The 15,344-nt window shown below is 48.2% G+C and overlaps 47 non-coding genes across 47 annotated transcripts; 32 read left to right on the forward strand and 15 right to left on the reverse strand.

The window, feature by feature from the left end:
- The first annotated feature begins 367 nt into the window (after positions 1 to 367).
- On the forward strand, positions 368 to 440 carry TRNAA-AGC (transfer RNA alanine (anticodon AGC)). The gene has a single exon. It is a non-coding gene; the product is annotated as a tRNA-Ala (tRNA).
- Positions 441 to 540: 100 nt separating this feature from the next.
- Positions 541 to 626, forward strand: TRNAY-GUA (transfer RNA tyrosine (anticodon GUA)). Its single transcript is given in 2 exon segments — positions 541 to 577; positions 591 to 626. It is a non-coding gene; the product is annotated as a tRNA-Tyr (tRNA).
- A 163-nt stretch (positions 627 to 789) lies between these two features.
- Positions 790 to 861, reverse strand: TRNAG-UCC (transfer RNA glycine (anticodon UCC)). Its single transcript has one exon. It is a non-coding gene; the product is annotated as a tRNA-Gly (tRNA).
- A 471-nt stretch (positions 862 to 1,332) lies between these two features.
- Positions 1,333 to 1,405, forward strand: TRNAA-AGC (transfer RNA alanine (anticodon AGC)). The gene has a single exon. It is a non-coding gene; the product is annotated as a tRNA-Ala (tRNA).
- A 100-nt stretch (positions 1,406 to 1,505) lies between these two features.
- Positions 1,506 to 1,591, forward strand: TRNAY-GUA (transfer RNA tyrosine (anticodon GUA)). The gene is given in 2 exon segments: positions 1,506 to 1,542; positions 1,556 to 1,591. It is a non-coding gene; the product is annotated as a tRNA-Tyr (tRNA).
- A 163-nt stretch (positions 1,592 to 1,754) lies between these two features.
- Positions 1,755 to 1,826, reverse strand: TRNAG-UCC (transfer RNA glycine (anticodon UCC)). Its single transcript has one exon. It is a non-coding gene; the product is annotated as a tRNA-Gly (tRNA).
- Positions 1,827 to 2,296: 470 nt separating this feature from the next.
- TRNAA-AGC (transfer RNA alanine (anticodon AGC)) lies at positions 2,297 to 2,369 on the forward strand. Its single transcript has one exon. It is a non-coding gene; the product is annotated as a tRNA-Ala (tRNA).
- Positions 2,370 to 2,469: 100 nt separating this feature from the next.
- On the forward strand, positions 2,470 to 2,555 carry TRNAY-GUA (transfer RNA tyrosine (anticodon GUA)). Its single transcript is given in 2 exon segments — positions 2,470 to 2,506; positions 2,520 to 2,555. It is a non-coding gene; the product is annotated as a tRNA-Tyr (tRNA).
- Positions 2,556 to 2,718: 163 nt separating this feature from the next.
- TRNAG-UCC (transfer RNA glycine (anticodon UCC)) lies at positions 2,719 to 2,790 on the reverse strand. Its single transcript has one exon. It is a non-coding gene; the product is annotated as a tRNA-Gly (tRNA).
- A 469-nt stretch (positions 2,791 to 3,259) lies between these two features.
- Positions 3,260 to 3,332, forward strand: TRNAA-AGC (transfer RNA alanine (anticodon AGC)). Its single transcript has one exon. It is a non-coding gene; the product is annotated as a tRNA-Ala (tRNA).
- Positions 3,333 to 3,432: 100 nt separating this feature from the next.
- On the forward strand, positions 3,433 to 3,518 carry TRNAY-GUA (transfer RNA tyrosine (anticodon GUA)). Its single transcript is given in 2 exon segments — positions 3,433 to 3,469; positions 3,483 to 3,518. It is a non-coding gene; the product is annotated as a tRNA-Tyr (tRNA).
- A 163-nt stretch (positions 3,519 to 3,681) lies between these two features.
- TRNAG-UCC (transfer RNA glycine (anticodon UCC)) lies at positions 3,682 to 3,753 on the reverse strand. Its single transcript has one exon. It is a non-coding gene; the product is annotated as a tRNA-Gly (tRNA).
- A 470-nt stretch (positions 3,754 to 4,223) lies between these two features.
- Positions 4,224 to 4,296, forward strand: TRNAA-AGC (transfer RNA alanine (anticodon AGC)). Its single transcript has one exon. It is a non-coding gene; the product is annotated as a tRNA-Ala (tRNA).
- A 100-nt stretch (positions 4,297 to 4,396) lies between these two features.
- TRNAY-GUA (transfer RNA tyrosine (anticodon GUA)) lies at positions 4,397 to 4,482 on the forward strand. Its single transcript is given in 2 exon segments — positions 4,397 to 4,433; positions 4,447 to 4,482. It is a non-coding gene; the product is annotated as a tRNA-Tyr (tRNA).
- A 163-nt stretch (positions 4,483 to 4,645) lies between these two features.
- TRNAG-UCC (transfer RNA glycine (anticodon UCC)) lies at positions 4,646 to 4,717 on the reverse strand. The gene has a single exon. It is a non-coding gene; the product is annotated as a tRNA-Gly (tRNA).
- Positions 4,718 to 5,187: 470 nt separating this feature from the next.
- On the forward strand, positions 5,188 to 5,260 carry TRNAA-AGC (transfer RNA alanine (anticodon AGC)). Its single transcript has one exon. It is a non-coding gene; the product is annotated as a tRNA-Ala (tRNA).
- Positions 5,261 to 5,360: 100 nt separating this feature from the next.
- On the forward strand, positions 5,361 to 5,446 carry TRNAY-GUA (transfer RNA tyrosine (anticodon GUA)). Its single transcript is given in 2 exon segments — positions 5,361 to 5,397; positions 5,411 to 5,446. It is a non-coding gene; the product is annotated as a tRNA-Tyr (tRNA).
- Positions 5,447 to 5,609: 163 nt separating this feature from the next.
- TRNAG-UCC (transfer RNA glycine (anticodon UCC)) lies at positions 5,610 to 5,681 on the reverse strand. Its single transcript has one exon. It is a non-coding gene; the product is annotated as a tRNA-Gly (tRNA).
- Positions 5,682 to 6,151: 470 nt separating this feature from the next.
- On the forward strand, positions 6,152 to 6,224 carry TRNAA-AGC (transfer RNA alanine (anticodon AGC)). Its single transcript has one exon. It is a non-coding gene; the product is annotated as a tRNA-Ala (tRNA).
- Positions 6,225 to 6,324: 100 nt separating this feature from the next.
- TRNAY-GUA (transfer RNA tyrosine (anticodon GUA)) lies at positions 6,325 to 6,410 on the forward strand. Its single transcript is given in 2 exon segments — positions 6,325 to 6,361; positions 6,375 to 6,410. It is a non-coding gene; the product is annotated as a tRNA-Tyr (tRNA).
- A 705-nt stretch (positions 6,411 to 7,115) lies between these two features.
- On the forward strand, positions 7,116 to 7,188 carry TRNAA-AGC (transfer RNA alanine (anticodon AGC)). Its single transcript has one exon. It is a non-coding gene; the product is annotated as a tRNA-Ala (tRNA).
- Positions 7,189 to 7,288: 100 nt separating this feature from the next.
- TRNAY-GUA (transfer RNA tyrosine (anticodon GUA)) lies at positions 7,289 to 7,374 on the forward strand. The gene is given in 2 exon segments: positions 7,289 to 7,325; positions 7,339 to 7,374. It is a non-coding gene; the product is annotated as a tRNA-Tyr (tRNA).
- A 163-nt stretch (positions 7,375 to 7,537) lies between these two features.
- TRNAG-UCC (transfer RNA glycine (anticodon UCC)) lies at positions 7,538 to 7,609 on the reverse strand. Its single transcript has one exon. It is a non-coding gene; the product is annotated as a tRNA-Gly (tRNA).
- Positions 7,610 to 8,079: 470 nt separating this feature from the next.
- TRNAA-AGC (transfer RNA alanine (anticodon AGC)) lies at positions 8,080 to 8,152 on the forward strand. Its single transcript has one exon. It is a non-coding gene; the product is annotated as a tRNA-Ala (tRNA).
- Positions 8,153 to 8,252: 100 nt separating this feature from the next.
- TRNAY-GUA (transfer RNA tyrosine (anticodon GUA)) lies at positions 8,253 to 8,338 on the forward strand. Its single transcript is given in 2 exon segments — positions 8,253 to 8,289; positions 8,303 to 8,338. It is a non-coding gene; the product is annotated as a tRNA-Tyr (tRNA).
- Positions 8,339 to 8,501: 163 nt separating this feature from the next.
- On the reverse strand, positions 8,502 to 8,573 carry TRNAG-UCC (transfer RNA glycine (anticodon UCC)). Its single transcript has one exon. It is a non-coding gene; the product is annotated as a tRNA-Gly (tRNA).
- Positions 8,574 to 9,042: 469 nt separating this feature from the next.
- TRNAA-AGC (transfer RNA alanine (anticodon AGC)) lies at positions 9,043 to 9,115 on the forward strand. Its single transcript has one exon. It is a non-coding gene; the product is annotated as a tRNA-Ala (tRNA).
- A 100-nt stretch (positions 9,116 to 9,215) lies between these two features.
- On the forward strand, positions 9,216 to 9,301 carry TRNAY-GUA (transfer RNA tyrosine (anticodon GUA)). The gene is given in 2 exon segments: positions 9,216 to 9,252; positions 9,266 to 9,301. It is a non-coding gene; the product is annotated as a tRNA-Tyr (tRNA).
- A 163-nt stretch (positions 9,302 to 9,464) lies between these two features.
- Positions 9,465 to 9,536, reverse strand: TRNAG-UCC (transfer RNA glycine (anticodon UCC)). Its single transcript has one exon. It is a non-coding gene; the product is annotated as a tRNA-Gly (tRNA).
- Positions 9,537 to 10,005: 469 nt separating this feature from the next.
- On the forward strand, positions 10,006 to 10,078 carry TRNAA-AGC (transfer RNA alanine (anticodon AGC)). Its single transcript has one exon. It is a non-coding gene; the product is annotated as a tRNA-Ala (tRNA).
- Positions 10,079 to 10,178: 100 nt separating this feature from the next.
- Positions 10,179 to 10,264, forward strand: TRNAY-GUA (transfer RNA tyrosine (anticodon GUA)). Its single transcript is given in 2 exon segments — positions 10,179 to 10,215; positions 10,229 to 10,264. It is a non-coding gene; the product is annotated as a tRNA-Tyr (tRNA).
- Positions 10,265 to 10,427: 163 nt separating this feature from the next.
- TRNAG-UCC (transfer RNA glycine (anticodon UCC)) lies at positions 10,428 to 10,499 on the reverse strand. Its single transcript has one exon. It is a non-coding gene; the product is annotated as a tRNA-Gly (tRNA).
- Positions 10,500 to 10,969: 470 nt separating this feature from the next.
- Positions 10,970 to 11,042, forward strand: TRNAA-AGC (transfer RNA alanine (anticodon AGC)). Its single transcript has one exon. It is a non-coding gene; the product is annotated as a tRNA-Ala (tRNA).
- A 100-nt stretch (positions 11,043 to 11,142) lies between these two features.
- On the forward strand, positions 11,143 to 11,228 carry TRNAY-GUA (transfer RNA tyrosine (anticodon GUA)). Its single transcript is given in 2 exon segments — positions 11,143 to 11,179; positions 11,193 to 11,228. It is a non-coding gene; the product is annotated as a tRNA-Tyr (tRNA).
- A 163-nt stretch (positions 11,229 to 11,391) lies between these two features.
- TRNAG-UCC (transfer RNA glycine (anticodon UCC)) lies at positions 11,392 to 11,463 on the reverse strand. Its single transcript has one exon. It is a non-coding gene; the product is annotated as a tRNA-Gly (tRNA).
- Positions 11,464 to 11,932: 469 nt separating this feature from the next.
- TRNAA-AGC (transfer RNA alanine (anticodon AGC)) lies at positions 11,933 to 12,005 on the forward strand. The gene has a single exon. It is a non-coding gene; the product is annotated as a tRNA-Ala (tRNA).
- Positions 12,006 to 12,105: 100 nt separating this feature from the next.
- On the forward strand, positions 12,106 to 12,191 carry TRNAY-GUA (transfer RNA tyrosine (anticodon GUA)). Its single transcript is given in 2 exon segments — positions 12,106 to 12,142; positions 12,156 to 12,191. It is a non-coding gene; the product is annotated as a tRNA-Tyr (tRNA).
- Positions 12,192 to 12,354: 163 nt separating this feature from the next.
- TRNAG-UCC (transfer RNA glycine (anticodon UCC)) lies at positions 12,355 to 12,426 on the reverse strand. Its single transcript has one exon. It is a non-coding gene; the product is annotated as a tRNA-Gly (tRNA).
- A 470-nt stretch (positions 12,427 to 12,896) lies between these two features.
- TRNAA-AGC (transfer RNA alanine (anticodon AGC)) lies at positions 12,897 to 12,969 on the forward strand. Its single transcript has one exon. It is a non-coding gene; the product is annotated as a tRNA-Ala (tRNA).
- A 100-nt stretch (positions 12,970 to 13,069) lies between these two features.
- TRNAY-GUA (transfer RNA tyrosine (anticodon GUA)) lies at positions 13,070 to 13,155 on the forward strand. The gene is given in 2 exon segments: positions 13,070 to 13,106; positions 13,120 to 13,155. It is a non-coding gene; the product is annotated as a tRNA-Tyr (tRNA).
- Positions 13,156 to 13,318: 163 nt separating this feature from the next.
- TRNAG-UCC (transfer RNA glycine (anticodon UCC)) lies at positions 13,319 to 13,390 on the reverse strand. Its single transcript has one exon. It is a non-coding gene; the product is annotated as a tRNA-Gly (tRNA).
- A 470-nt stretch (positions 13,391 to 13,860) lies between these two features.
- On the forward strand, positions 13,861 to 13,933 carry TRNAA-AGC (transfer RNA alanine (anticodon AGC)). Its single transcript has one exon. It is a non-coding gene; the product is annotated as a tRNA-Ala (tRNA).
- Positions 13,934 to 14,033: 100 nt separating this feature from the next.
- On the forward strand, positions 14,034 to 14,119 carry TRNAY-GUA (transfer RNA tyrosine (anticodon GUA)). The gene is given in 2 exon segments: positions 14,034 to 14,070; positions 14,084 to 14,119. It is a non-coding gene; the product is annotated as a tRNA-Tyr (tRNA).
- A 163-nt stretch (positions 14,120 to 14,282) lies between these two features.
- TRNAG-UCC (transfer RNA glycine (anticodon UCC)) lies at positions 14,283 to 14,354 on the reverse strand. Its single transcript has one exon. It is a non-coding gene; the product is annotated as a tRNA-Gly (tRNA).
- Positions 14,355 to 14,823: 469 nt separating this feature from the next.
- TRNAA-AGC (transfer RNA alanine (anticodon AGC)) lies at positions 14,824 to 14,896 on the forward strand. Its single transcript has one exon. It is a non-coding gene; the product is annotated as a tRNA-Ala (tRNA).
- A 100-nt stretch (positions 14,897 to 14,996) lies between these two features.
- On the forward strand, positions 14,997 to 15,082 carry TRNAY-GUA (transfer RNA tyrosine (anticodon GUA)). Its single transcript is given in 2 exon segments — positions 14,997 to 15,033; positions 15,047 to 15,082. It is a non-coding gene; the product is annotated as a tRNA-Tyr (tRNA).
- Positions 15,083 to 15,245: 163 nt separating this feature from the next.
- TRNAG-UCC (transfer RNA glycine (anticodon UCC)) lies at positions 15,246 to 15,317 on the reverse strand. The gene has a single exon. It is a non-coding gene; the product is annotated as a tRNA-Gly (tRNA).
- Between the last annotated feature and the right edge of the window lie 27 nt (positions 15,318 to 15,344).

Genomic DNA, 15,344 nt, shown 5'->3' on the forward strand with positions numbered 1-15,344 from the left:
GGTAATGTGGCTTCTCGTAAGAGAGGTTTAAGCAGCAGCAGAGTGGCGCAGCGGGAGCGTGCTGGGCCCATAACCCAGAGGTCGATGGATCGAAACCATCCTCTGCTAGGCGCAGAGTTTTGTATTTTTCATGCTCCCAGGAAAAAGGTACCCCAAAAATTCACTGTCTCGTTCTTTCAGGCCACCCAAAGCCCAGCAAACTCCACTGTCCTTTATATTTCAAGGCACCAAAAAATCCACACTTAAAAAAAAAAAAAAAAAAAAAAAAAAAAGAAAGAAACCTTTCTTCTCCCATGGTCAAAACTTGGTTTAGGCATGATAACATGACTGCGGTGTGACCCGAGTGCCAGAAACCAGCAACAGTAGAGGGGGATTAGCTCAAATGGTAGAGCGCTCGCTTAGCATGCGAGAGGTAGCGGGATCGATGCCCGCATCCTCCAAAACTTCCACTTGGCACTACCTTCAAATGAAGGGCCAACTTCTTTTTAGTTGGCACTGACACAAAAACCTAGGAAGCAGCTGCACGCATATCTGGCTAAACCTTCGATAGCTCAGCTGGTAGAGCGGAGGACTGTAGTAGCTAATTAGCAATCCTTAGGTCGCTGGTTCGATTCCGGCTCGAAGGATGCTTTTGAGTGTCCGACAACCTTGCATGCTTCAACTCGGAGGCTCTCTCGCACAGACTTTGCAGCTGCATACCTCCTGGGCGCACTCTTTTTGAGCCTGACCGCACAACCATTGGCCTCTGGAGAGAGTGTTAACAAGAATACTTCAAAACAAGAGTAACAATGCGTTGGCCGGGAATCGAACCCGGGTCAACTGCTTGGAAGGCAGCTATGCTCACCACTATACCACCAACGCCATAGAATTCACACCACTTCTCAATCGTGAAAATGCAACTCTCACCCCTAGTGTGACTAAAGCCAACTCTTCTGCTTCGTTAGTGGCTTGACAACAGTCAGACGGTAATGTGGCTTCTCGTAAGAGAGGTTTAAGCAGCAGCAGAGTGGCGCAGCGGGAGCGTGCTGGGCCCATAACCCAGAGGTCGATGGATCGAAACCATCCTCTGCTAGGCGCAGAGTTTTGTATTTTTCATGCTCCCAGGAAAAAGGTACCCCAAAAATTCACTGTCTCGTTCTTTCAGGCCACCCAAAGCCCAGCAAACTCCACTGTCCTTTATATTTCAAGGCACCAAAAAATCCACACTTAAAAAAAAAAAAAAAAAAAAAAAAAAAAAGAAAGAAACCTTTCTTCTCCCATGGTCAAAACTTGGTTTAGGCATGATAACATGACTGCGGTGTGACCCGAGTGCCAGAAACCAGCAACAGTAGAGGGGGATTAGCTCAAATGGTAGAGCGCTCGCTTAGCATGCGAGAGGTAGCGGGATCGATGCCCGCATCCTCCAAAACTTCCACTTGGCACTACCTTCAAATGAAGGGCCAACTTCTTTTTAGTTGGCACTGACACAAAAACCTAGGAAGCAGCTGCACGCATATCTGGCTAAACCTTCGATAGCTCAGCTGGTAGAGCGGAGGACTGTAGTAGCTAATTAGCAATCCTTAGGTCGCTGGTTCGATTCCGGCTCGAAGGATGCTTTTGAGTGTCCGACAACCTTGCATGCTTCAACTCGGAGGCTCTCTCGCACAGACTTTGCAGCTGCATACCTCCTGGCCACACTCTTTTTGAGCCTGACCGCACAACAATTGGCCTCTGGAGAGAGTGTTAACAAGAATACTTCAAAACAAGAGTAACAATGCGTTGGCCGGGAATCGAACCCGGGTCAACTGCTTGGAAGGCAGCTATGCTCACCACTATACCACCAACGCCATAGAATTCACACCACTTCTCAATCGTGAAAATGCAACTCTCACCCCTAGTGTGACTAAAGCCAACTCTTCTGCTTCGTTAGTGGCTTGACAACAGTCAGACGGTAATGTGGCTTCTCGTAAGAGAGGTTTAAGCAGCAGCAGAGTGGCGCAGCGGGAGCGTGCTGGGCCCATAACCCAGAGGTCGATGGATCGAAACCATCCTCTGCTAGGCGCAGAGTTTTGTATTTTTCATGCTCCCAGGAAAAAGGTACCCCAAAAATTCACTGTCTCGTTCTTTCAGGCCACCCAAAGCCCAGCAAACTCCACTGTCCTTTATATTTCAAGGCACCAAAAAATCCACACTTAAAAAAAAAAAAAAAAAAAAAAAAAAAAGAAAGAAACCTTTCTTCTCCCATGGTCAAAACTTGGTTTAGGCATGATAACATGACTGCGGTGTGACCCGAGTGCCAGAAACCAGCAACAGTAGAGGGGGATTAGCTCAAATGGTAGAGCGCTCGCTTAGCATGCGAGAGGTAGCGGGATCGATGCCCGCATCCTCCAAAACTTCCACTTGGCACTACCTTCAAATGAAGGGCCAACTTCTTTTTAGTTGGCACTGACACAAAAACCTAGGAAGCAGCTGCACGCATATCTGGCTAAACCTTCGATAGCTCAGCTGGTAGAGCGGAGGACTGTAGTAGCTAATTAGCAATCCTTAGGTCGCTGGTTCGATTCCGGCTCGAAGGATGCTTTTGAGTGTCCGACAACCTTGCATGCTTCAACTCGGAGGCTCTCTCGCACAGACTTTGCAGCTGCATACCTCCTGGGCGCACTCTTTTTGAGCCTGACCGCACAACCATTGGCCTCTGGAGAGAGTGTTAACAAGAATACTTCAAAACAAGAGTAACAATGCGTTGGCCGGGAATCGAACCCGGGTCAACTGCTTGGAAGGCAGCTATGCTCACCACTATACCACCAACGCCATAGAATTCACACCACTTCTCAATCGTGAAAATGCAACTCTCACCCCTAGTGTGACTAAAGCCAACTCTTCTGCTTCGTTAGTGGCTTGACAACAGTCAGACGGTAATGTGGCTTCTCGTAAGAGAGGTTTAAGCAGCAGCAGAGTGGCGCAGCGGGAGCGTGCTGGGCCCATAACCCAGAGGTCGATGGATCGAAACCATCCTCTGCTAGGCGCAGAGTTTTGTATTTTTCATGCTCCCAGGAAAAAGGTACCCCAAAAATTCACTGTCTCGTTCTTTCAGGCCACCCAAAGCCCAGCAAACTCCACTGTCCTTTATATTTCAAGGCACCAAAAAATCCACACTTAAAAAAAAAAAAAAAAAAAAAAAAAAAGAAAGAAACCTTTCTTCTCCCATGGTCAAAACTTGGTTTAGGCATGATAACATGACTGCGGTGTGACCCGAGTGCCAGAAACCAGCAACAGTAGAGGGGGATTAGCTCAAATGGTAGAGCGCTCGCTTAGCATGCGAGAGGTAGCGGGATCGATGCCCGCATCCTCCAAAACTTCCACTTGGCACTACCTTCAAATGAAGGGCCAACTTCTTTTTAGTTGGCACTGACACAAAAACCTAGGAAGCAGCTGCACGCATATCTGGCTAAACCTTCGATAGCTCAGCTGGTAGAGCGGAGGACTGTAGTAGCTAATTAGCAATCCTTAGGTCGCTGGTTCGATTCCGGCTCGAAGGATGCTTTTGAGTGTCCGACAACCTTGCATGCTTCAACTCGGAGGCTCTCTCGCACAGACTTTGCAGCTGCATACCTCCTGGGCGCACTCTTTTTGAGCCTGACCGCACAACCATTGGCCTCTGGAGAGAGTGTTAACAAGAATACTTCAAAACAAGAGAAACAATGCGTTGGCCGGGAATCGAACCCGGGTCAACTGCTTGGAAGGCAGCTATGCTCACCACTATACCACCAACGCCATAGAATTCACACCACTTCTCAATCGTGAAAATGCAACTCTCACCCCTAGTGTGACTAAAGCCAACTCTTCTGCTTCGTTAGTGGCTTGACAACAGTCAGACGGTAATGTGGCTTCTCGTAAGAGAGGTTTAAGCAGCAGCAGAGTGGCGCAGCGGGAGCGTGCTGGGCCCATAACCCAGAGGTCGATGGATCGAAACCATCCTCTGCTAGGCGCAGAGTTTTGTATTTTTCATGCTCCCAGGAAAAAGGTACCCCAAAAATTCACTGTCTCGTTCTTTCAGGCCACCCAAAGCCCAGCAAACTCCACTGTCCTTTATATTTCAAGGCACCAAAAAATCCACACTTAAAAAAAAAAAAAAAAAAAAAAAAAAAAGAAAGAAACCTTTCTTCTCCCATGGTCAAAACTTGGTTTAGGCATGATAACATGACTGCGGTGTGACCCGAGTGCCAGAAACCAGCAACAGTAGAGGGGGATTAGCTCAAATGGTAGAGCGCTCGCTTAGCATGCGAGAGGTAGCGGGATCGATGCCCGCATCCTCCAAAACTTCCACTTGGCACTACCTTCAAATGAAGGGCCAACTTCTTTTTAGTTGGCACTGACACAAAAACCTAGGAAGCAGCTGCACGCATATCTGGCTAAACCTTCGATAGCTCAGCTGGTAGAGCGGAGGACTGTAGTAGCTAATTAGCAATCCTTAGGTCGCTGGTTCGATTCCGGCTCGAAGGATGCTTTTGAGTGTCCGACAACCTTGCATGCTTCAACTCGGAGGCTCTCTCGCACAGACTTTGCAGCTGCATACCTCCTGGGCGCACTCTTTTTGAGCCTGACCGCACAACCATTGGCCTCTGGAGAGAGTGTTAACAAGAATACTTCAAAACAAGAGTAACAATGCGTTGGCCGGGAATCGAACCCGGGTCAACTGCTTGGAAGGCAGCTATGCTCACCACTATACCACCAACGCCATAGAATTCACACCACTTCTCAATCGTGAAAATGCAACTCTCACCCCTAGTGTGACTAAAGCCAACTCTTCTGCTTCGTTAGTGGCTTGACAACAGTCAGACGGTAATGTGGCTTCTCGTAAGAGAGGTTTAAGCAGCAGCAGAGTGGCGCAGCGGGAGCGTGCTGGGCCCATAACCCAGAGGTCGATGGATCGAAACCATCCTCTGCTAGGCGCAGAGTTTTGTATTTTTCATGCTCCCAGGAAAAAGGTACCCCAAAAATTCACTGTCTCGTTCTTTCAGGCCACCCAAAGCCCAGCAAACTCCACTGTCCTTTATATTTCAAGGCACCAAAAAATCCACACTTAAAAAAAAAAAAAAAAAAAAAAAAAAAAGAAAGAAACCTTTCTTCTCCCATGGTCAAAACTTGGTTTAGGCATGATAACATGACTGCGGTGTGACCCGAGTGCCAGAAACCAGCAACAGTAGAGGGGGATTAGCTCAAATGGTAGAGCGCTCGCTTAGCATGCGAGAGGTAGCGGGATCGATGCCCGCATCCTCCAAAACTTCCACTTGGCACTACCTTCAAATGAAGGGCCAACTTCTTTTTAGTTGGCACTGACACAAAAACCTAGGAAGCAGCTGCACGCATATCTGGCTAAACCTTCGATAGCTCAGCTGGTAGAGCGGAGGACTGTAGTAGCTAATTAGCAATCCTTAGGTCGCTGGTTCGATTCCGGCTCGAAGGATGCTTTTGAGTGTCCGACAACCTTGCATGCTTCAACTCGGAGGCTCTCTCGCACAGACTTTGCAGCTGCATACCTCCTGGGCGCACTCTTTTTGAGCCTGACCGCACAACCATTGGCCTCTGGAGAGAGTGTTAACAAGAATACTTCAAAACAAGAGAAACAATGCGTTGGCCGGGAATCGAACCCGGGTCAACTGCTTGGAAGGCAGCTATGCTCACCACTATACCACCAACGCCATAGAATTCACACCACTTCTCAATCGTGAAAATGCAACTCTCACCCCTAGTGTGACTAAAGCCAACTCTTCTGCTTCGTTAGTGGCTTGACAACAGTCAGACGGTAATGTGGCTTCTCGTAAGAGAGGTTTAAGCAGCAGCAGAGTGGCGCAGCGGGAGCGTGCTGGGCCCATAACCCAGAGGTCGATGGATCGAAACCATCCTCTGCTAGGCGCAGAGTTTTGTATTTTTCATGCTCCCAGGAAAAAGGTACCCCAAAAATTCACTGTCTCGTTCTTTCAGGCCACCCAAAGCCCAGCAAACTCCACTGTCCTTTATATTTCAAGGCACCAAAAAATCCACACTTAAAAAAAAAAAAAAAAAAAAAAAAAAAAGAAAGAAACCTTTCTTCTCCCATGGTCAAAACTTGGTTTAGGCATGATAACATGACTGCGGTGTGACCCGAGTGCCAGAAACCAGCAACAGTAGAGGGGGATTAGCTCAAATGGTAGAGCGCTCGCTTAGCATGCGAGAGGTAGCGGGATCGATGCCCGCATCCTCCAAAACTTCCACTTGGCACTACCTTCAAATGAAGGGCCAACTTCTTTTTAGTTGGCACTGACACAAAAACCTAGGAAGCAGCTGCACGCATATCTGGCTAAACCTTCGATAGCTCAGCTGGTAGAGCGGAGGACTGTAGTAGCTAATTAGCAATCCTTAGGTCGCTGGTTCGATTCCGGCTCGAAGGATGCTTTTGAGTGTCCGACAACCTTGCATGCTTCAACTCGGAGGCTCTCTCGCACAGACTTTGCAGCTGCATACCTCCTGGGCGCACTCTTTTTGAGCCTGACCGCACAACCATTGGCCTCTGGAGAGAGTGTTAACAAGAATACTTCAAAACAAGAGTAACAATGCGTTGGCCGGGAATCGAACCCGGGTCAACTGCTTGGAAGGCAGCTATGCTCACCACCATACCACCAACGCCATAGAATTCACACCACTTCTCAATCGTGAAAATGCAACTCTCACCCCTAGTGTGACTAAAGCCAACTCTTCTGCTTCGTTAGTGGCTTGACAACAGTCAGACGGTAATGTGGCTTCTCGTAAGAGAGGTTTAAGCAGCAGCAGAGTGGCGCAGCGGGAGCGTGCTGGGCCCATAACCCAGAGGTCGATGGATCGAAACCATCCTCTGCTAGGCGCAGAGTTTTGTATTTTTCATGCTCCCAGGAAAAAGGTACCCCAAAAATTCACTGTCTCGTTCTTTCAGGCCACCCAAAGCCCAGCAAACTCCACTGTCCTTTATATTTCAAGGCACCAAAAAATCCACACTTAAAAAAAAAAAAAAAAAAAAAAAAAAAAGAAAGAAACCTTTCTTCTCCCATGGTCAAAACTTGGTTTAGGCATGATAACATGACTGCGGTGTGACCCGAGTGCCAGAAACCAGCAACAGTAGAGGGGGATTAGCTCAAATGGTAGAGCGCTCGCTTAGCATGCGAGAGGTAGCGGGATCGATGCCCGCATCCTCCAAAACTTCCACTTGGCACTACCTTCAAATGAAGGGCCAACTTCTTTTTAGTTGGCACTGACACAAAAACCTAGGAAGCAGCTGCACGCATATCTGGCTAAACCTTCGATAGCTCAGCTGGTAGAGCGGAGGACTGTAGTAGCTAATTAGCAATCCTTAGGTCGCTGGTTCGATTCCGGCTCGAAGGATGCTTTTGAGTGTCCGACAACCTTGCATGCTTCAACTCGGAGGCTCTCTCGCACAGACTTTGCAGCTGCATACCTCCTGGGCGCACTCTTTTTGAGCCTGACCGCACAACCATTGGCCTCTGGAGAGAGTGTTAACAAGAATACTTCAAAACAAGAGAAACAATGCGTTGGCCGGGAATCGAACCCGGGTCAACTGCTTGGAAGGCAGCTATGCTCACCACTATACCACCAACGCCATAGAATTCACACCACTTCTCAATCGTGAAAATGCAACTCTCACCCCTAGTGTGACTAAAGCCAACTCTTCTGCTTCGTTAGTGGCTTGACAACAGTCAGACGGTAATGTGGCTTCTCGTAAGAGAGGTTTAAGCAGCAGCAGAGTGGCGCAGCGGGAGCGTGCTGGGCCCATAACCCAGAGGTCGATGGATCGAAACCATCCTCTGCTAGGCGCAGAGTTTTGTATTTTTCATGCTCCCAGGAAAAAGGTACCCCAAAAATTCACTGTCTCGTTCTTTCAGGCCACCCAAAGCCCAGCAAACTCCACTGTCCTTTATATTTCAAGGCACCAAAAAATCCACACTTAAAAAAAAAAAAAAAAAAAAAAAAAAAAGAAAGAAACCTTTCTTCTCCCATGGTCAAAACTTGGTTTAGGCATGATAACATGACTGCGGTGTGACCCGAGTGCCAGAAACCAGCAACAGTAGAGGGGGATTAGCTCAAATGGTAGAGCGCTCGCTTAGCATGCGAGAGGTAGCGGGATCGATGCCCGCATCCTCCAAAACTTCCACTTGGCACTACCTTCAAATGAAGGGCCAACTTCTTTTTAGTTGGCACTGACACAAAAACCTAGGAAGCAGCTGCACGCATATCTGGCTAAACCTTCGATAGCTCAGCTGGTAGAGCGGAGGACTGTAGTAGCTAATTAGCAATCCTTAGGTCGCTGGTTCGATTCCGGCTCGAAGGATGCTTTTGAGTGTCCGACAACCTTGCATGCTTCAACTCGGAGGCTCTCTCGCACAGACTTTGCAGCTGCATACCTCCTGGGCGCACTCTTTTTGAGCCTGACCGCACAACCATTGGCCTCTGGAGAGAGTGTTAACAAGAATACTTCAAAACAAGAGTAACAATGCGTTGGCCGGGAATCGAACCCGGGTCAACTGCTTGGAAGGCAGCTATGCTCACCACTATACCACCAACGCCATAGAATTCACACCACTTCTCAATCGTGAAAATGCAACTCTCACCCCTAGTGTGACTAAAGCCAACTCTTCTGCTTCGTTAGTGGCTTGACAACAGTCAGACGGTAATGTGGCTTCTCGTAAGAGAGGTTTAAGCAGCAGCAGAGTGGCGCAGCGGGAGCGTGCTGGGCCCATAACCCAGAGGTCGATGGATCGAAACCATCCTCTGCTAGGCGCAGAGTTTTGTATTTTTCATGCTCCCAGGAAAAAGGTACCCCAAAAATTCACTGTCTCGTTCTTTCAGGCCACCCAAAGCCCAGCAAACTCCACTGTCCTTTATATTTCAAGGCACCAAAAAATCCACACTTAAAAAAAAAAAAAAAAAAAAAAAAAAAGAAAGAAACCTTTCTTCTCCCATGGTCAAAACTTGGTTTAGGCATGATAACATGACTGCGGTGTGACCCGAGTGCCAGAAACCAGCAACAGTAGAGGGGGATTAGCTCAAATGGTAGAGCGCTCGCTTAGCATGCGAGAGGTAGCGGGATCGATGCCCGCATCCTCCAAAACTTCCACTTGGCACTACCTTCAAATGAAGGGCCAACTTCTTTTTAGTTGGCACTGACACAAAAACCTAGGAAGCAGCTGCACGCATATCTGGCTAAACCTTCGATAGCTCAGCTGGTAGAGCGGAGGACTGTAGTAGCTAATTAGCAATCCTTAGGTCGCTGGTTCGATTCCGGCTCGAAGGATGCTTTTGAGTGTCCGACAACCTTGCATGCTTCAACTCGGAGGCTCTCTCGCACAGACTTTGCAGCTGCATACCTCCTGGGCGCACTCTTTTTGAGCCTGACCGCACAACCATTGGCCTCTGGAGAGAGTGTTAACAAGAATACTTCAAAACAAGAGAAACAATGCGTTGGCCGGGAATCGAACCCGGGTCAACTGCTTGGAAGGCAGCTATGCTCACCACTATACCACCAACGCCATAGAATTCACACCACTTCTCAATCGTGAAAATGCAACTCTCACCCCTAGTGTGACTAAAGCCAACTCTTCTGCTTCGTTAGTGGCTTGACAACAGTCAGACGGTAATGTGGCTTCTCGTAAGAGAGGTTTAAGCAGCAGCAGAGTGGCGCAGCGGGAGCGTGCTGGGCCCATAACCCAGAGGTCGATGGATCGAAACCATCCTCTGCTAGGCGCAGAGTTTTGTATTTTTCATGCTCCCAGGAAAAAGGTACCCCAAAAATTCACTGTCTCGTTCTTTCAGGCCACCCAAAGCCCAGCAAACTCCACTGTCCTTTATATTTCAAGGCACCAAAAAATCCACACTTAAAAAAAAAAAAAAAAAAAAAAAAAAAGAAAGAAACCTTTCTTCTCCCATGGTCAAAACTTGGTTTAGGCATGATAACATGACTGCGGTGTGACCCGAGTGCCAGAAACCAGCAACAGTAGAGGGGGATTAGCTCAAATGGTAGAGCGCTCGCTTAGCATGCGAGAGGTAGCGGGATCGATGCCCGCATCCTCCAAAACTTCCACTTGGCACTACCTTCAAATGAAGGGCCAACTTCTTTTTAGTTGGCACTGACACAAAAACCTAGGAAGCAGCTGCACGCATATCTGGCTAAACCTTCGATAGCTCAGCTGGTAGAGCGGAGGACTGTAGTAGCTAATTAGCAATCCTTAGGTCGCTGGTTCGATTCCGGCTCGAAGGATGCTTTTGAGTGTCCGACAACCTTGCATGCTTCAACTCGGAGGCTCTCTCGCACAGACTTTGCAGCTGCATACCTCCTGGGCGCACTCTTTTTGAGCCTGACCGCACAACCATTGGCCTCTGGAGAGAGTGTTAACAAGAATACTTCAAAACAAGAGTAACAATGCGTTGGCCGGGAATCGAACCCGGGTCAACTGCTTGGAAGGCAGCTATGCTCACCACTATACCACCAACGCCATAGAATTCACACCACTTCTCAATCGTGAAAATGCAACTCTCACCCCTAGTGTGACTAAAGCCAACTCTTCTGCTTCGTTAGTGGCTTGACAACAGTCAGACGGTAATGTGGCTTCTCGTAAGAGAGGTTTAAGCAGCAGCAGAGTGGCGCAGCGGGAGCGTGCTGGGCCCATAACCCAGAGGTCGATGGATCGAAACCATCCTCTGCTAGGCGCAGAGTTTTGTATTTTTCATGCTCCCAGGAAAAAGGTACCCCAAAAATTCACTGTCTCGTTCTTTCAGGCCACCCAAAGCCCAGCAAACTCCACTGTCCTTTATATTTCAAGGCACCAAAAAATCCACACTTAAAAAAAAAAAAAAAAAAAAAAAAAAAAGAAAGAAACCTTTCTTCTCCCATGGTCAAAACTTGGTTTAGGCATGATAACATGACTGCGGTGTGACCCGAGTGCCAGAAACCAGCAACAGTAGAGGGGGATTAGCTCAAATGGTAGAGCGCTCGCTTAGCATGCGAGAGGTAGCGGGATCGATGCCCGCATCCTCCAAAACTTCCACTTGGCACTACCTTCAAATGAAGGGCCAACTTCTTTTTAGTTGGCACTGACACAAAAACCTAGGAAGCAGCTGCACGCATATCTGGCTAAACCTTCGATAGCTCAGCTGGTAGAGCGGAGGACTGTAGTAGCTAATTAGCAATCCTTAGGTCGCTGGTTCGATTCCGGCTCGAAGGATGCTTTTGAGTGTCCGACAACCTTGCATGCTTCAACTCGGAGGCTCTCTCGCACAGACTTTGCAGCTGCATACCTCCTGGGCGCACTCTTTTTGAGCCTGACCGCACAACCATTGGCCTCTGGAGAGAGTGTTAACAAGAATACTTCAAAACAAGAGTAACAATGCGTTGGCCGGGAATCGAACCCGGGTCAACTGCTTGGAAGGCAGCTATGCTCACCACTATACCACCAACGCCATAGAATTCACACCACTTCTCAATCGTGAAAATGCAACTCTCACCCCTAGTGTGACTAAAGCCAACTCTTCTGCTTCGTTAGTGGCTTGACAACAGTCAGACGGTAATGTGGCTTCTCGTAAGAGAGGTTTAAGCAGCAGCAGAGTGGCGCAGCGGGAGCGTGCTGGGCCCATAACCCAGAGGTCGATGGATCGAAACCATCCTCTGCTAGGCGCAGAGTTTTGTATTTTTCATGCTCCCAGGAAAAAGGTACCCCAAAAATTCACTGTCTCGTTCTTTCAGGCCACCCAAAGCCCAGCAAACTCCACTGTCCTTTATATTTCAAGGCACCAAAAAATCCACACTTAAAAAAAAAAAAAAAAAAAAAAAAAAAGAAAGAAACCTTTCTTCTCCCATGGTCAAAACTTGGTTTAGGCATGATAACATGACTGCGGTGTGACCCGAGTGCCAGAAACCAGCAACAGTAGAGGGGGATTAGCTCAAATGGTAGAGCGCTCGCTTAGCATGCGAGAGGTAGCGGGATCGATGCCCGCATCCTCCAAAACTTCCACTTGGCACTACCTTCAAATGAAGGGCCAACTTCTTTTTAGTTGGCACTGACACAAAAACCTAGGAAGCAGCTGCACGCATATCTGGCTAAACCTTCGATAGCTCAGCTGGTAGAGCGGAGGACTGTAGTAGCTAATTAGCAATCCTTAGGTCGCTGGTTCGATTCCGGCTCGAAGGATGCTTTTGAGTGTCCGACAACCTTGCATGCTTCAACTCGGAGGCTCTCTCGCACAGACTTTGCAGCTGCATACCTCCTGGGCGCACTCTTTTTGAGCCTGACCGCACAACCATTGGCCTCTGGAGAGAGTGTTAACAAGAATACTTCAAAACAAGAGAAACAATGCGTTGGCCGGGAATCGAACCCGGGTCAACTGCTTGGAAGGCAGCTATGCTCACCACTATACCACCAACGCCATAGAATTCACACCACTTCTCAATCGTGAAAATGCAACTCTCACCCCTAGTGTGACTAAAGCCAACTCTTCTGCTTCGTTAGTGGCTTGACAACAGTCAGACGGTAATGTGGCTTCTCGTAAGAGAGGTTTAAGCAGCAGCAGAGTGGCGCAGCGGGAGCGTGCTGGGCCCATAACCCAGAGGTCGATGGATCGAAACCATCCTCTGCTAGGCGCAGAGTTTTGTATTTTTCATGCTCCCAGGAAAAAGGTACCCCAAAAATTCACTGTCTCGTTCTTTCAGGCCACCCAAAGCCCAGCAAACTCCACTGTCCTTTATATTTCAAGGCACCAAAAAATCCACACTTAAAAAAAAAAAAAAAAAAAAAAAAAAAAGAAAGAAACCTTTCTTCTCCCATGGTCAAAACTTGGTTTAGGCATGATAACATGACTGCGGTGTGACCCGAGTGCCAGAAACCAGCAACAGTAGAGGGGGATTAGCTCAAATGGTAGAGCGCTCGCTTAGCATGCGAGAGGTAGCGGGATCGATGCCCGCATCCTCCAAAACTTCCACTTGGCACTACCTTCAAATGAAGGGCCAACTTCTTTTTAGTTGGCACTGACACAAAAACCTAGGAAGCAGCTGCACGCATATCTGGCTAAACCTTCGATAGCTCAGCTGGTAGAGCGGAGGACTGTAGTAGCTAATTAGCAATCCTTAGGTCGCTGGTTCGATTCCGGCTCGAAGGATGCTTTTGAGTGTCCGACAACCTTGCATGCTTCAACTCGGAGGCTCTCTCGCACAGACTTTGCAGCTGCATACCTCCTGGCCACACTCTTTTTGAGCCTGACCGCACAACAATTGGCCTCTGGAGAGAGTGTTAACAAGAATACTTCAAAACAAGAGTAACAATGCGTTGGCCGGGAATCGAACCCGGGTCAACTGCTTGGAAGGCAGCTATGCTCACCACTATACCACCAACGCCATAGAATTCACACCACTTCTCAATCGTGAAAATGCAACTCTCACCCCTAGTGTGACTAAAGCCAACTCTTCTGCTTCGTTAGTGGCTTGACAACAGTCAGACGGTAATGTGGCTTCTCGTAAGAGAGGTTTAAGCAGCAGCAGAGTGGCGCAGCGGGAGCGTGCTGGGCCCATAACCCAGAGGTCGATGGATCGAAACCATCCTCTGCTAGGCGCAGAGTTTTGTATTTTTCATGCTCCCAGGAAAAAGGTACCCCAAAAATTCACTGTCTCGTTCTTTCAGGCCACCCAAAGCCCAGCAAACTCCACTGTCCTTTATATTTCAAGGCACCAAAAAATCCACACTTAAAAAAAAAAAAAAAAAAAAAAAAAAAAGAAAGAAACCTTTCTTCTCCCATGGTCAAAACTTGGTTTAGGCATGATAACATGACTGCGGTGTGACCCGAGTGCCAGAAACCAGCAACAGTAGAGGGGGATTAGCTCAAATGGTAGAGCGCTCGCTTAGCATGCGAGAGGTAGCGGGATCGATGCCCGCATCCTCCAAAACTTCCACTTGGCACTACCTTCAAATGAAGGGCCAACTTCTTTTTAGTTGGCACTGACACAAAAACCTAGGAAGCAGCTGCACGCATATCTGGCTAAACCTTCGATAGCTCAGCTGGTAGAGCGGAGGACTGTAGTAGCTAATTAGCAATCCTTAGGTCGCTGGTTCGATTCCGGCTCGAAGGATGCTTTTGAGTGTCCGACAACCTTGCATGCTTCAACTCGGAGGCTCTCTCGCACAGACTTTGCAGCTGCATACCTCCTGGGCGCACTCTTTTTGAGCCTGACCGCACAACCATTGGCCTCTGGAGAGAGTGTTAACAAGAATACTTCAAAACAAGAGTAACAATGCGTTGGCCGGGAATCGAACCCGGGTCAACTGCTTGGAAGGCAGCTATGCTCACCACTATACCACCAACGCCATAGAATTCACACCACTTCTCAATCGTGAAAATGCAACTCTCACCCCTAGTGTGACTAAAGCCAACTCTTCTGCTTCGTTAGTGGCTTGACAACAGTCAGACGGTAATGTGGCTTCTCGTAAGAGAGGTTTAAGCAGCAGCAGAGTGGCGCAGCGGGAGCGTGCTGGGCCCATAACCCAGAGGTCGATGGATCGAAACCATCCTCTGCTAGGCGCAGAGTTTTGTATTTTTCATGCTCCCAGGAAAAAGGTACCCCAAAAATTCACTGTCTCGTTCTTTCAGGCCACCCAAAGCCCAGCAAACTCCACTGTCCTTTATATTTCAAGGCACCAAAAAATCCACACTTAAAAAAAAAAAAAAAAAAAAAAAAAAAGAAAGAAACCTTTCTTCTCCCATGGTCAAAACTTGGTTTAGGCATGATAACATGACTGCGGTGTGACCCGAGTGCCAGAAACCAGCAACAGTAGAGGGGGATTAGCTCAAATGGTAGAGCGCTCGCTTAGCATGCGAGAGGTAGCGGGATCGATGCCCGCATCCTCCAAAACTTCCACTTGGCACTACCTTCAAATGAAGGGCCAACTTCTTTTTAGTTGGCACTGACACAAAAACCTAGGAAGCAGCTGCACGCATATCTGGCTAAACCTTCGATAGCTCAGCTGGTAGAGCGGAGGACTGTAGTAGCTAATTAGCAATCCTTAGGTCGCTGGTTCGATTCCGGCTCGAAGGATGCTTTTGAGTGTCCGACAACCTTGCATGCTTCAACTCGGAGGCTCTCTCGCACAGACTTTGCAGCTGCATACCTCCTGGGCGCACTCTTTTTGAGCCTGACCGCACAACCATTGGCCTCTGGAGAGAGTGTTAACAAGAATACTTCAAAACAAGAGAAACAATGCGTTGGCCGGGAATCGAACCCGGGTCAACTGCTTGGAAGGCAGCTATGCTCACCACTATACCACCAACGCCATAGAATTCACACCACTTCTCAATCG

Source organism: Eleutherodactylus coqui, chromosome 1 (genome assembly GCF_035609145.1).
Source record: "Eleutherodactylus coqui strain aEleCoq1 chromosome 1, aEleCoq1.hap1, whole genome shotgun sequence".
NCBI classification, from domain to species: domain Eukaryota; kingdom Metazoa; phylum Chordata; class Amphibia; order Anura; family Eleutherodactylidae; genus Eleutherodactylus; species Eleutherodactylus coqui.